At 38.3% G+C, this 13,972-nt stretch overlaps 1 protein-coding gene across 3 annotated transcripts in view; it reads left to right on the top strand.

Annotated features, from left to right (window-relative positions):
* Positions 1-13,972, top strand: part of LOC409795 (telomerase-binding protein EST1A) — a 137,795-nt gene that overhangs the window by 83,550 nt on the left and 40,273 nt on the right. The window lies entirely within an intron of this gene.

Below are 13,972 nucleotides of genomic sequence, written 5' to 3'. Positions count from 1 at the left end.
GGATCGTGATAATCGCGACAGGGCAAGACATTGTTTCAATCGTTGCACACTTTTTTCCTCTTCCCTTTTTTTGCGGGTCGACCGCATCGCGACGCGGTATTCCGTTTTTCCGAATCTTCCTCCGCGCTTTGCTTTACGGCGTTCCGTTTCGTTCCGTCCCGATTGATATTGTTTTCGCGCGTGACATCGCCGCCATCATTGCCGTTTCTTGCCGTTTTCCTCTCTTGCCAAACAGAGAAGAAACGTTCGTTCCGCCTCGATTCGACGAAGAGAACGATCTTTTATAATTATCGAATATCGATCGAACAGGATGATGTCGAGGATTTATCTAGGAATTGACGATTAATGAAATAACGTTTCGATTGAAGTTTCGAGGAATGAATGAATATTTGATTCGTGATTACGTTATGCGTTATTAAGTTTGAAACTTTAAAAGAGTATTCCAATATGTTATTCGAAATTTTTCCGTTTCTTGCCGTTTTCTTCGCTTGCCAAACAGAGAAAAAACATTCGTTCCTCGACTCGATGAAGAGAACGATCTTTTATAGATATCGAGGATTTATCTAGGAATTGACGATTAATCGGATAACGTTTCGATTGAAGTTTCGAGGAATGAATGAATATCTGATTCGTGATTGAGTTATGTGTGATTAAGTTTGAAATTTTAAAGGATTTATTCCGATATGTTATTCGAAATATCTTTTTTCGTTGCCGTTTCTTACCGTCTTTTGCCAAACAGAGAAGAAACGTTCGTTCCTTCTCGATTCGATGAAGAGAACGATCTTTTATAATTATCGAATATCTTTTTCGAGGATGTCGAGGACTTATCTAGGAATTGACGATTAATAGGATAATGTTTCGATGAAATCGAAAGCAGTTTCGATTGAAATTTCGAGGAATAAATGAATATCTGATTCGTGATTGGGTTATGTGTGATTAAGTTTGAAATTTTAAAGGATTTATTCCGATATGTTATTCGAAATATGTTTTTTCGTTTCTTGCTGTTTTCCTCTCTTGCCAAACAGAGAAGAAACGTTCGTTCCGCCTCGACTCGACGAAGAGAACGATCTTTTATAGTTTTCAAATATTCTTTTCGATGATATCGAGGATTTATCTAGCAATTAACGATTTTTCGAGGAATGAATGAATATCTGATTCGTGATTGCATTATTATGTTATTAAGTTTGAAACTTTAAAGGAGTATTTCGATATGTTATTCGAAATATCTTTTTCCGTTGTTATTTCTTGCCAAACAGAGAAGAAATGTTCGTTCCGCCTCGATGAAGAAAACGATCTTTTATAGTTATCGAATATCCTTTTCGATGATGTCGAGAATTCATCTAGGAATTAACGATTAATCGGATAACGTTTCGATTGAAGTTTCGAAAAATGAATGAATATCTGATTCATGATTAAGTTTGAAACTTTAAAGGAGTGTGAAGTATTCCTATATGTTATTCGAAATATCTTTTTCGACTGAGTTATCGTTTAACGGAAAATTTTTAGGATTTAAAGGAACGATAGAAAGCTCGTCATGGAATATCATTTAACGCGTTGTAATCTCGATCGAGAGAGATTTGATGGTAAGATAAAACGGCTTATTTCCCTGGGCTGCGCTATCTCTTACGATCAAGTTGCTCCAATTACCTTATCTATATTAACAGCGGGTCGTTAGCGAGGTGGCCGCTCGTTAGGATTAATGAAACTGGCGCATACAATTTTGCATGCAGCACAATTCTCGAAAAATCAACGCGATTCATCAACGTCAGACGGGGTATTACAATTAATCTTTTTCATTAAGACACACGTCGCCATTCCACCAATAACCTCTATCGACCGTGATTAAAATTCCCTTTCTTTCCTTCCTTCCTTCCTTCCTTTTTTGCGCAATCTTCGTCGTTCCATTTACCCTATATAATCGAATTACGAGATGTGTTATGCGTATATCACTGTGATATATCGTTGTTGATATATCGTCTTCCAAATTTTTTAAAATATATATTTTTCTTCTAAGCTCTACGAAATTAATATTACATATACTCATAATAACAATAACCGCATAATTTAAAATAATTCCAAATTCATTCTTCCCCGAGCAAATCCTTCATAATCCTTCGAATAAACAAAAGCAACGATCGCAAGTGTTATGGGATCGCGAGTATCGTTGGTCGAAGAAGATCGAGGATTCCAATTTTTTCGAGGATGGTAAAAAATATATATATAAAGTAAGAGATGCTGGGTCCAAGAAGTATCCACGTGCCTTAAATGAACGCTTGTGTAAATAAATGTAAACGCAGCGCAGGCTCGCCTCGGTTGAGAAAGGGAGAAGAAGTCGATGCGTAAATAAATTGGCGGCCTCTCTCTTTTTCTCCTCCATTGATGTATGGCGGGGTAATGTTATGAACCGACTCATGCATATTCATGCAATGCACCTCCACTCCATCTCGTCGCCCTTGGCCAGCGCGATTCGGAGATCATTCATTCGATTCGATCTTTTCTTTCCCTCCCCTCCCTTTGTGTAATGTAATGTAAAGAGATTCGGCTGTAATTGAATGATCTTATCTTTCGATCGAGAATCAATATTTCTTCCAATTATTTATTCTCGATTAATCCCGAATTTTATTGATTATTAAAATATTATTAAATTTTATACACAATGAATTTAAAATTATTTCAAAATTTAAATATCAATCCAACATTTTTATCTTTATTAGATTTTATATTATATTTTATATTAATAGATAATTAAAAAATATATATTAAATTTGTGCGCGAAATTATTTTGAATTATTAGCTATAAGAAGTTGTTGCTTCATGCGAAAAAGACTCGAAACACGTCGATTATTATTCATCACAAATTATTAAATGTATCCCTGACACCGTCGTTTATAATATTTTCGAATTAATCGAATCTTTTCGAATATTTATAAAATATTTAACAAATTTCAAATAGAAGATTCTCTGCTCGATTTGTCGTTCGAAACTCAGGAAGCAAACATCTATTATTAATTCTCAACAACAAAGTGACGTTTCTTGAATTCTCTAAATGAACACAGATGAGAATCAAATATTCGAGAATAGAGAATATCATATAGCTGCTACATAATGGAACGGAATAATCGGAGGAGCGAACATCCTTGCGCAAACATATTTATGCAAGTTGAAAGCGGCACGAAATTACAATGGGATATAACGAAATTCCTGAAGGAAAAATGGAAAAAACGGCGCGGCCGAGTGGGCTGGCTAGAATTTATCTTGGAAAAAGCAAACACAGGTTCCAGTGGAATACACTATTCATGCCCAGACACCCGTCCACCACTTCTCGATCCACTCTCCTTTGTCCATCCTCCGTAATGCAAACGGAGGCATCGGCCATCGAGGTGCGTTGGTATTCTCCAAATACCCAATAGGCATTCCGAAGACGCGAGGCATCTCGAATAACCAACTTTCCATCCCCTTTCGATCCTCGCTTCCTTTATTCGCCCGGAATTTTGCTTTTATCTTCCGAGAAAGCGATCACGGGAGGGGGAGGGGAGGGAAAGATATTCGAGTGGATTTTACGGCCGGGGCAAAGGCGATATTTCACGCCTCTGAAACGCGGAAACTCCGGTAAAGGGAATCATCCACGGACGGGAGCGTCCCTCGAGGGGCGAGGGATTAGTATCGGTCCAACGTTTTCACCTCTGAAATTCGTTCTCCGTGTTGGATCAATCTTTGTAAAGAGAGAAACTGTCGAAATTGTAAAATTGAAGATGATCTGAAAAAAGAACGTTAGAAAATTTCGTTCGATTTTGTAGCGAGAAACTATCGAAATTGTAAAATTAAAAATGATCTGAAAAAAGAACGTTAGAAAATTTCGTTCGATCGATTTTGTACGAGCGAGAAATTGTGAGAAATTATAAAATTAAAGACGATCTGAAAAGAAGGTTAGAAAATTTTTAACGTTTGAAATTCGTTCGATTTTGTACGAGCGAAAAACTATCGAAATTGTAAAATTAAAAATGATCTGAAAAAAGAACGTTAGAAAATTTCGTTCGATCGATTTTGTATGAGTGAGAAATTGTGAGAAATTATAAAATTAAAGATGATTTGAAAAGAAAGTTAGAAAACTTTTAACGTTTGAAATTCGTTCGATTTTGTACGAATGAGAAACTGTAAAATCGAAATTGTAAAATTAAAGACGATCTGAAAAGAAAGTTAGAAAATTTTTAATGTTTGAAATTCGTTCGATTTTGTACGAGCGAGAATACTATCAAAATTGTAAAATTAAAGACGACGTAATAATCTGACAGATGATCGGATGGAAAGCGATTCTTTGAGTAAGAAAAACATTGGAAATTCTTGTTTTGTATTCGATTGAATTTTCTTCTTGTATATCGTTCGATGACGATCTCGTCGTTTCCTTTTCAAACACACTTATTCCTCTTCAACGATCCACGTAGAAATGTCCTTCGATCGGTCAAACTCGCTCCACTTCTCCTTTCTTATCCGCAAGACACGCGTCTACGTGAAAGATTCCGAGTCAACAGCCTACGAATCAAACCGTATTTTATTACCGGCAGGAAATAACTCGATTTCCCTCGTGTTTTTATCTCAATTTCCACGCGCCGCGACGAAAGAGAAAAAGAAAAAGAAAAAAAAAAAACTACGAAAGAGCGAGCTCCGTCTAAAAGCAGCAAGAAGGAATCCCATTAAAAACGCATCGCCACTTTCAACTAAGCTCCGCTTCTTATATAAGTAAGAATCGCTGAGTGAATCGGTCTTTTTTCGTTTCGAATTTAATCTCGTTTCTCGACGAAAAATGTCTCTCTAAGAACAGTTGAAGAATAATCGATTGCTCGAAATTGAATTTCAAATTCGGCGATCGATAATTTCGACGAGGATAAATCACGAGAAAACGTTGGAAAAGGGACGGAGTTTAGTTTGTTGGTCGTCGGAAGCGCGCCGACTTGTTGTTTAGTTCCACGTAATATTCACGGTCATTACTACGTATCGAAGTATCATTTCCAGCCGTGTGATTATAGGAAGCTCGAGCCTTCCTGCCTCCGCGCCGTATTAAAAGAGGAAAATTACGAGAGAAAAAGAGAGAGAGAGATGGGGCCGAGGAAAAGGGATGACACGGTGATGGGCTCGCGTGGTTTGATGCCGTTGCAAAATCGTTTCCTTTTCCCTCCTCCCTTCCTTTTTTTACTCTCCCTCCCCCCTCCACCTTCTGGCCGACGTTAAACGCGCCTCGGGTGTATAATTAAAGTCAAAATAAGATTGTTGGCCGGGACGAGAGCATCCTGATTTTCCCCCCTCTCGTGTGATAGATGTTTCTTCCGTAATACGCGCGACTCCCATGTTAATTTCTGTAAAACTTTTTCCATCCTCCCGAAAAACGAGACCAGAAGAAAATGGAAATGGAAAGAAAGAAGATTTTGCAAGAAATAATGTCAAGTCGATTCGTTTCAATATTCTATTCGAAACCTCTCTTCGTCTAATTTCCTCTATCTATAAAAATATGCTGTTCTCAAGAAGAAGAAGAAGAAGTGTCCTTGATCAGCTAATTTATTTCATCATCGATAAATACAACGAAAAAAGGAAATGAAAGGAAAGGAGAGAAAAGGGTTCTTGTCAACTTAAACAGATCCAGGTCCGCGATTCCTCCCCAACCTAGGAAGGATGATCAACGTAAACAAGATTTCAAGAAACTCGTTAGAGAAGAGAGAGCGGCCACGTACGGCCCGGCGACCTTAGATCCACGTAAATTACGTATCCGCGACACGAAGAAGATAGCCCCGCGCCACGAGGGATAAAAAAACCTGGCCTCGCTCGTATAAAGATGACGATACGGAGGATGTGATAAGATGTGGCTTCTTCAACCGCCTCCCATCCATTTTTCTCCCTGCCCCTCTTCTAATCCCAACCGATCTTTCGAGGCTCGTGGACAGGACGGAATCATGTCAGCGACCTCGCAAGGCCTCCCCAAGGTCGTACGTTGAGCTCTCTGAACGGTGGCTGGCCAGCAGGAGCTATTCAACTACCACTATCGCAACTACAGTTCGCGCCATCGCTATCCTCGCTCTGCCACTCCGATCTGCCGACTTCGTGACTAATTTGCAGACGAATAAATCCCTCCTCCCCCCTCTGCTATTCTTCCTTATCCTTTCTTCTTTTTTCCTTTCCTCTTCCTCGCCACTGCTGTTGTTCCTGCATCTTCTTCTTCTTGTTATTCTTGTTCTTCTCGTTCTTCTTGTTCTTCTTCTTGTTCCTGTTCTTGCGAAGTTCTTGCGCACGAACGGGGTAGATATACGCCGTTGATCGAAAGTTAGGTATGTTAGTTCGGTTTAAACAGCAGATTATAGCGGTGTGATAACGTCGGTTGTTTCCCCTCCGTGTTTACCTTGATAAAGGTTTATTATGTTGCTTCGATCTTAGATACAATCAATGCTACATTGTGCGAGAAATATATCTATGGGATGCGGAGAGAGAGAGAGAGAGCTTGCTCGTGGAACGGGCTAATACGATTTCAAGTTTGTTGTTAATAGGGTTTTTTTTCCTTTTTTTTTTTTTTTTTTTTTAGATCGAATTGATTGAGATTAAGATTAAGAAAGGTTTAAAAACGGACAACTTTCCAGATTCCTATATTTCTCTTTCCGGATCGAGTTATCGGGAAGCGAGGAGGTTCAACAAGTTTCCAAGAAAAATCTATGTAAACTCGTTGAAAGATCGTTAAAACTGTACGCAAGTGCTTACGTGTATCGATAAATTGCTTACATTAAAAGAAAAAAAAAAAAAAAAAAGAAAAAAAGGAAAAAGAAACGACATTACCGAAATAGCATAGAGACTTCTTTACCGATCGGTCACGAACGGCCAGTCACGTGACCAGCCGATCTCGCACGAGTGTTCACGAACCGTTGGGCAGCGGTTTTCGTTCGATTAGCGGTAGCGTCGAGGACACGTAACTTCTCGTGTGTCCCCGAGGGTTATCGACACACACGTTCCCAATCGTTTCTCGCGGAATTTATCAGTGCTCCTGAGCCAGGCCGCTGCCGGCGCTGTGGATATCGTAATCGGATATCCAGCTAGTTGGCTGGCGCCATTTTATTAAATCGTCCGCGCGCCATTCCCCGGCCAAACCAGTTTACGATAACTTAACTCGCGTACACGAACGCTGGCACAACGAATACCGCCTCTCTCGCCTCTCTTCCTCGTCTGTTTCTCTTACTCGCGTTTCTTTCTTCCTTCCTTCCTTCCTTCCTTCCTTCCTTCCTTTCTTTCTTTCGATCTATCTATCTATCTATCAGAGGGGACTACGAGTTCGAGTATTCGCTATGGCGAAGAAAGAAAAAAAAAGATTACGCCAAGGACGCTTCGTGTTATACGGAGAGCCTTATGGCACGTTCATACGGCGTCTCGAAACGTCTCGAGGCGAGGTGACTTGGCGCCAGGCGCCTACGGCCGACGACCAGCTTCTTTGCGTGCCACCATAGCTCCTCCTGTTTCATCCTCCGATTGATGCCCCCTCGTTACGTCGCTCGTCAGCTTAGGCAGACGGTGAAATCATCAATTTTCGCGATAAACTGGACGAGGTTGAGCTCGATTCGTTCATCGAGGAATAAAGTGAGTTTGCGTGAGAACTTTCGATTGATTGATTTTTTTTTTCTCCAGTAAAAATTATACGTATTTTTGATGATTCTTTTTCCTTGGATATATTCTGTCAAGAGTGAATCGAAATTAGTTGTTCAACAGGATGTTTTCGCTGGTAGGAAGAGCGATATGAATATAGGATTTTTCTCTTAAAATTTGTCTCCACCTCGGAAACAATCGCGAGGTTATAAGCCGAGGCGGATGAGCGCGCGAGATTTATGCGTGTCACGTATAAAATTCACCGACGTCCAATTATTCTCAGCGTCGAGATGGACGCGTATCCATCTCTGGAGGATCGTAGACGATCGCACGAGTGAAATCGCGTCGTTCCTCCTCGACGTTCCGCTCGATCAATCCGCGCTTGCAACATTGTACATCTTCTGTCACGGTTCCAAGATGGACACGATAAATATCCACCACAGTGATTCTCCCGTACTCCCATTCTCCCCTCCGTTTATTCCCCTCGATGATCGATATTTCCTGGAATACGTAGCGACGAAAAAATATAAAGAATAAGAAAAAAAAAAATATGCACCCCGCAACAGGAAGGCAAAAATATCCTTCCTATCGAAACCACAAATCCAATCGGAGCTCGGAGTGAGATTTGCAAATTTTTAAATTTACGCTTCAACAGATCTTGTATAAACTTATTTCCAAATTTTCCATCAAAGTGATTTTCCAATTTTGAACAATTTACATTCGAGATTGTTGAATCTCGTCGTTTCCTTTTTAATAATTATCGTATTCGTTTACAATGAATGTCTATTCGATTGATAATAGATCTCTTGGATCTCTTTCCGTGCATATTCTCCGGAGGGACGAGCGTTAAATCATAAATCCAGCAAACTAGCCGCCGGTCCGCGAATGTTAAAGGCTTGTTCACACCTATGTGTAACATGGGGCATACGATGAATCTCGTCACGGCCTTCGTCGGATTTTCACGCACGAACGACCCTTACCGATCGCTGTCACGGCTCTGTCCCTCCGCTCTCTCTCTTATGTCCTCGAATCAACAGGCATGATTTATTCGATGAATCCCTCTCGTTCTCGTTCTCGTTGTAAGAGCGGTGTTAACCTTGCGTGATTTTATTAACTGTGGTTCTTGTTCTTTCTTTCTTTTTTTTTTTTTTTTGAAAGAGATTAGCTAGAGATAAAATTGCAGGGTACGTAATGGACGATTAATCTTATAATTTTCCAGAAGGCGAAGATTGTTTTCATCAATTTTTCGATATCCTTGTTTCGTAAAAACGATGAACTTTGTTAATTAGATAAGGGATTTGTAGAATGTTGCCAGTGATTATTATATATATTGTTGAAATTTCTAATAATTTTTTTATATATAATCGTTACGAACGATTAATGAATATATTTTATATAAAAAAGAAAGAGAATGATAGATTGATAGAGAATATACATTTTGTTATGATAAATTTGCGATAAATCGCTTTGTCGTAACAAAGAGATATTCTACAACATAATAAAGTTTGTATACAATGCCAGAGGCGAAATATTCTGGCATTATTCGCCAATTTGTTTACAAAGTCGATATTAATCCTATCGTTCTGTTATATGTATTTCTAAACTAATGTTATTCTTCGATGAATAACATTCAGTCTTGCGAGATACTTCGTGCGTGCTGTTACTCGAACAATACTTTCTCGCGTAATATCTCGTCTATTTTGTGATATAATATCGCATAAATGATATTATAAAGAAATATCTTCTCTTCGGTGTTGTAATAAACGATATTGTATCGTTCGTGACATTGCATAACGATATTATGTCGCGGAATATTTCGTAAAAAATATTGTGTCGCGAAGTATTTCGTCTGTGCAAAGAATATTGTGACGCGAAACATTTCGTTTGCACAAAAGATATTATTTCGCGAATATATCATTTGTGGCATTGCATAACGATATTATGTCGCGGAATATTCGGTCCATTCACATTGCACGAGTCGTTGAATGAAATATTTCGTCCGTGCACGAACGATATTATGTCACAGATTATTTCATCCATTAACGTTGCACGAACAATATTGTGATACGAAATATCTCATTTATTGCTCAGGATATTGTGTCGTGAAATATTTCGTCTATGGCGTTGTGCAAAGGATATTCGAAATATCTCATTTGTGGCATTTCACGAATTTATATCGAATATTATATCGAATATTTCTGTGGCGTTGTACGAAGGATATTGTGTCGCGAAATATCTCATTTGTGGCATTGCATAACGATATTATATCGAATATTTCGTCCATTGGATAAAGAATATTGTATCTCAAAATATTTCGTCCATGGCATTGCATAAAGGATATTGTTTCGCGAAATATTTCATTTGTGGTATTGCACGAACGATATTATATCGAATATTTCGTTCATTGCGTTGCATAAAGAATATTGTATTCCAAAATATTTCGTCCATGGCGTTGTACGAAGTATATTTTGTCGCGAAATATATTACACAAAGAATATATTTCGCGATACAAAAGGTTTTGCGAAATATCTCATTTGTGGCATTGCATAACGATATTATATCGAATATTTCGTCCATTGCGTTGTATAAAGAATATTGTATCCCAAAATATTTCGTCCATGGCGTTGTACGAAATATATTGTGTTGCGAAATATATTACACAAAGAATATATTTCGCGATACAAAAGGTTTTGCGAAATATTTCATTTGTGGCATTGCATAATTGATATTATATCGAATATTTCGTCCATTGCGTCGCATAAAAAATATTGCATCTCAAAATATTTCGTTCGTGGCATTGTACGAAGTATATTGTGTCGCGAAAAATCTCATTTGTGGCATAGATATTATATCGAATATTTCGTCCATTGCGTTGCATAAAAAATATTGCATCTCAAAATATTTCGTTCGTGGCGTTGGATAAAGAATATTGTTTCGCGAAATATCTCATTTGTGGCATTGCACGAACGATATTATATCGAATATTTCGTCCATTGCATAAAGAATATTGTATCTCAAAATATTTCGTCCATGGCATTGCACGAACGATATTACATCGAATATTTCGTCCATTGCATTGCATATTATATCCCAAAATATTTCGTCCGTGGCGAAAGGATACAAAGAATATTGCGTCGCGAAATATTTCGTCTATGATATTACGCGATATTGTGACGCGTGTGGCAAAGAATAATTTCATCCATCTCATCGTACGCACTGTACACAATTTCACGGAATATCTCGCGTCCATTGACAAACAATCCTTCCAATCCCATCCACCCAAGATCCAATCTTGCGCGTTCTCCAATACGTTCTCCATCTTCCACCCATCGATCCAGCTCTGTCAATTTGACAACGGAGAAGCGGCGACGGCCGAGAAATTAAACGTCTCGCGAAAATTCATTATTGGCAGGACGACGATGGCCAAATACGGCGAATCAAGCCTTCGCCGCCGCCTGAATCGATGCTAATGGAATTATCCCCGCAGCTGCTCGGCTAACTCGATTCACCCTCCTCCTTTTCCCCCCCATTTTCACGCGGTAATCGCGTTAATATCGGGCCACCCGGAGACAGAAAGGCTGACCTCGCCTCGACTTCGTTAAACGGGACACCACCAGCTCCTCGCTTTCTCGCGTTCGTTACGAAGGAAAAAGGGGACGCCCTTTTCGAGCCTCGTTGCCCTCTTGTTCCAAGCATCAATCGAATTAGCCGGCGGCCCTCTGCAAACTGTTGCGACCTCCGCCACTGATACTCGCCGAGTTTTCGAGTTTTCGTGTTCGCCAGGTAGGGGATGACGAAAGCTCCGTCTCGCGACTTAATTGCCGCCGCGTTGTCGATGATCCTCGTCTCCACTCGACAAATCTCCTGATTTTTTTTTTTTCTTCCAGGGATTAAGTTTCGAGGCGACACAATCTCTCTGTTGTTTTGTAATCGGAAGATCCGTTTCCACGGATTTTTAATCTCCAAGAAAAGAAGCAATTGGTTTATTTAGGTGCAGCTTACTTTATTTTGGATTTCAGATTTTGCAAAATTTGTATTCGTTTTACGAGCAACAAAATATCAAAAACTACGTCTAGAAAGATTGCTCGTAAACAATTATTTGGATGAATCTAAAATTATGCTATTTTATTCAATATTTAACCCACGAATAACACCGTTTTCGCCTCTTTAACTCGTTCACTGCCGCACAACGAAATTTCCTTCAGGCCACGCCGCTATATTCTGCCTCCATATTTTAGTAATGCGAGTGATGGTATAATAAGCAAGAATAATTTCCCGTATCATTTGTTTCCATCATTGTTACATTCCTCATTATTTTACAATTCAAATCTTTGACGAATGATTACATATAACTTCTGTTAAAATTTCTACTCTAATTCGTTCCAATGTGGAAAAGAAAAATGGAAGAATCATATACAGCAAATTTTTGTCCAAATTATCGCGACCAGCTCAGTTTTCTGTATATATAATGCTTTAAAATTTTATATTCTAATTAACATTTTTAAAACCTTGTTTTTCTTGTATTATTATTCAATTATATAATTTCAAATTTTATTATTCGAATACAATTTCTTGTATTTATATTTCGAATATATCCTTCGTAAGTTGTCACCGTGACGACGAGAACTTTGTCACTCGAGTATGAGCGTATTAACTCGGGGTTAATTCGTAATTAAATTGCGAGGCGAAGCTCGGCAATTAATCGTCGGTGTACGAAGCGACGTCACCCGATAACCCGGCCGATGAATCGCCGACTGTTATCTCCTCGAGTGACAAGTGTGTATGTACAACGGGCAACAGGTATTAGGTTGTTGCGTGTCGAGAAAGGGGTGAGAAAATAAAAAAAAGAAGAAGAAGAAGAAGGAAAAAAGGTGGTTGTACACGGAGAAATTCGAGGCAGGACGAAACATAACGAAACGTAATTTTCGCTAATGATCGTATTGGCAATTAGTAAAAGGCCTTTCTATAAATCTTCCTCACCAAGTAATTACCTTTTCCACTCCCAACCCCCAATACGCGCGGAACAAGGAGAGGAGGAGGAGGAGGAGGAGGAAGACCACACGCGGTTGGGGGACGCGGTTAAAACGCTAATTATTATCCTCGTACGCGATAAATTAAACTGCCAGACGCCATATCCAGGAGGAATACGTTTGTATACGGCGGATTCCTCCATTTACAAGAGGAGGGATTCACCCTTTCCCTCTTCGTTCCCCTCGGCCAATTCGATCTTCAGTTCGATCGCTGCTTAATTCCTTCTTCCCCCTCCCTTTTCATTCTTTCGAATGATATTTTATGATGATTTTTCAAGTTGATCGTATCTCTGGATAACAAATCATCCGTTTGCAATCCTTGTTTTCGTAGGATGAATAAAAATACAAGAAATATGTATTTTCTTGGGAGTTTTTCTTGTTATAAATTCGATAGATAAAATTAAATATTCCAATGATTTCAAGCCAATTACCTTTGGAAAAGATGCTCGTGTCACTAACATTTGCTTGTTTCAGATTCCCAAATGGAACAATCTTTCATAAGATGAATAGAAATACAAGAAATATATTTTCTTGGGGGATTTTTCCTGTTATAAATTTGACAGATAAAATTAAATATTCGTCCATTTGCAATCCTTGTTTTCATAAAAATACAAGAAATATATTTTCTAGAGAGGGTTTTTCCTGTTATAAATTCGACAGATAAAATTAAATATTCCAATGATTTCAAGCCAATAACCTTTGAAAAAAGTGTTCGTGTTGCTAACATTTGTTTGTTTCAGATTTCCAAATGGAACAATCTTTCATAGGATGAATAAAAATACAGAGAAATATATTTTCTAGAGGGGGTTTTTCCTGTTATAAATTCGACAGATAAAATTAAATATTCCAATTCCATTGAAGTCAATCTTTGGAAAAGATGTTCGTATCCTATCCTTTACGTTTGCTTGTTTCAGATTTCCAAATGGAGCAATGTTTTCATAAGATGAATAAAAATACAAGAAATATATTTTCTAAGAGAAGTTTTTCCTGTTATAAATTCGACAGATAAAATTAAATATTCGTCCATTTGCAATTCTTGTTTTCATAAAAATACAAGAAATATATTTTCTAGAGGGGGTTTTTCCTGTTATAAATTCGACAGATAAAATTAAATATTCCAATTCCATTCAAGTCAATGATCTTTGGAAAAGATGCTCGTGTCCTATCCTTTACGTTTGCTTGTTTCAGATTCCCAAATGGAGCAATGTTTTCATAGGATGAATAAAAATACAAGAAATATATTTTCTAGAGGGGTTTTTCCTATTATAAATTCAATAAATAAAATTAAATATTCCAATGATTTCCATTCAAGCCAATAACCTTTGGAAAAG

Source organism: Apis mellifera, linkage group LG3 (assembly GCF_003254395.2).
Source record: "Apis mellifera strain DH4 linkage group LG3, Amel_HAv3.1, whole genome shotgun sequence".
NCBI lineage: Eukaryota > Metazoa > Arthropoda > Insecta > Hymenoptera > Apidae > Apis > Apis mellifera.
The sequence above is the reverse complement of the archived record's forward strand: the minus strand, read 5'-3'. Positions and strand labels throughout refer to the sequence as shown.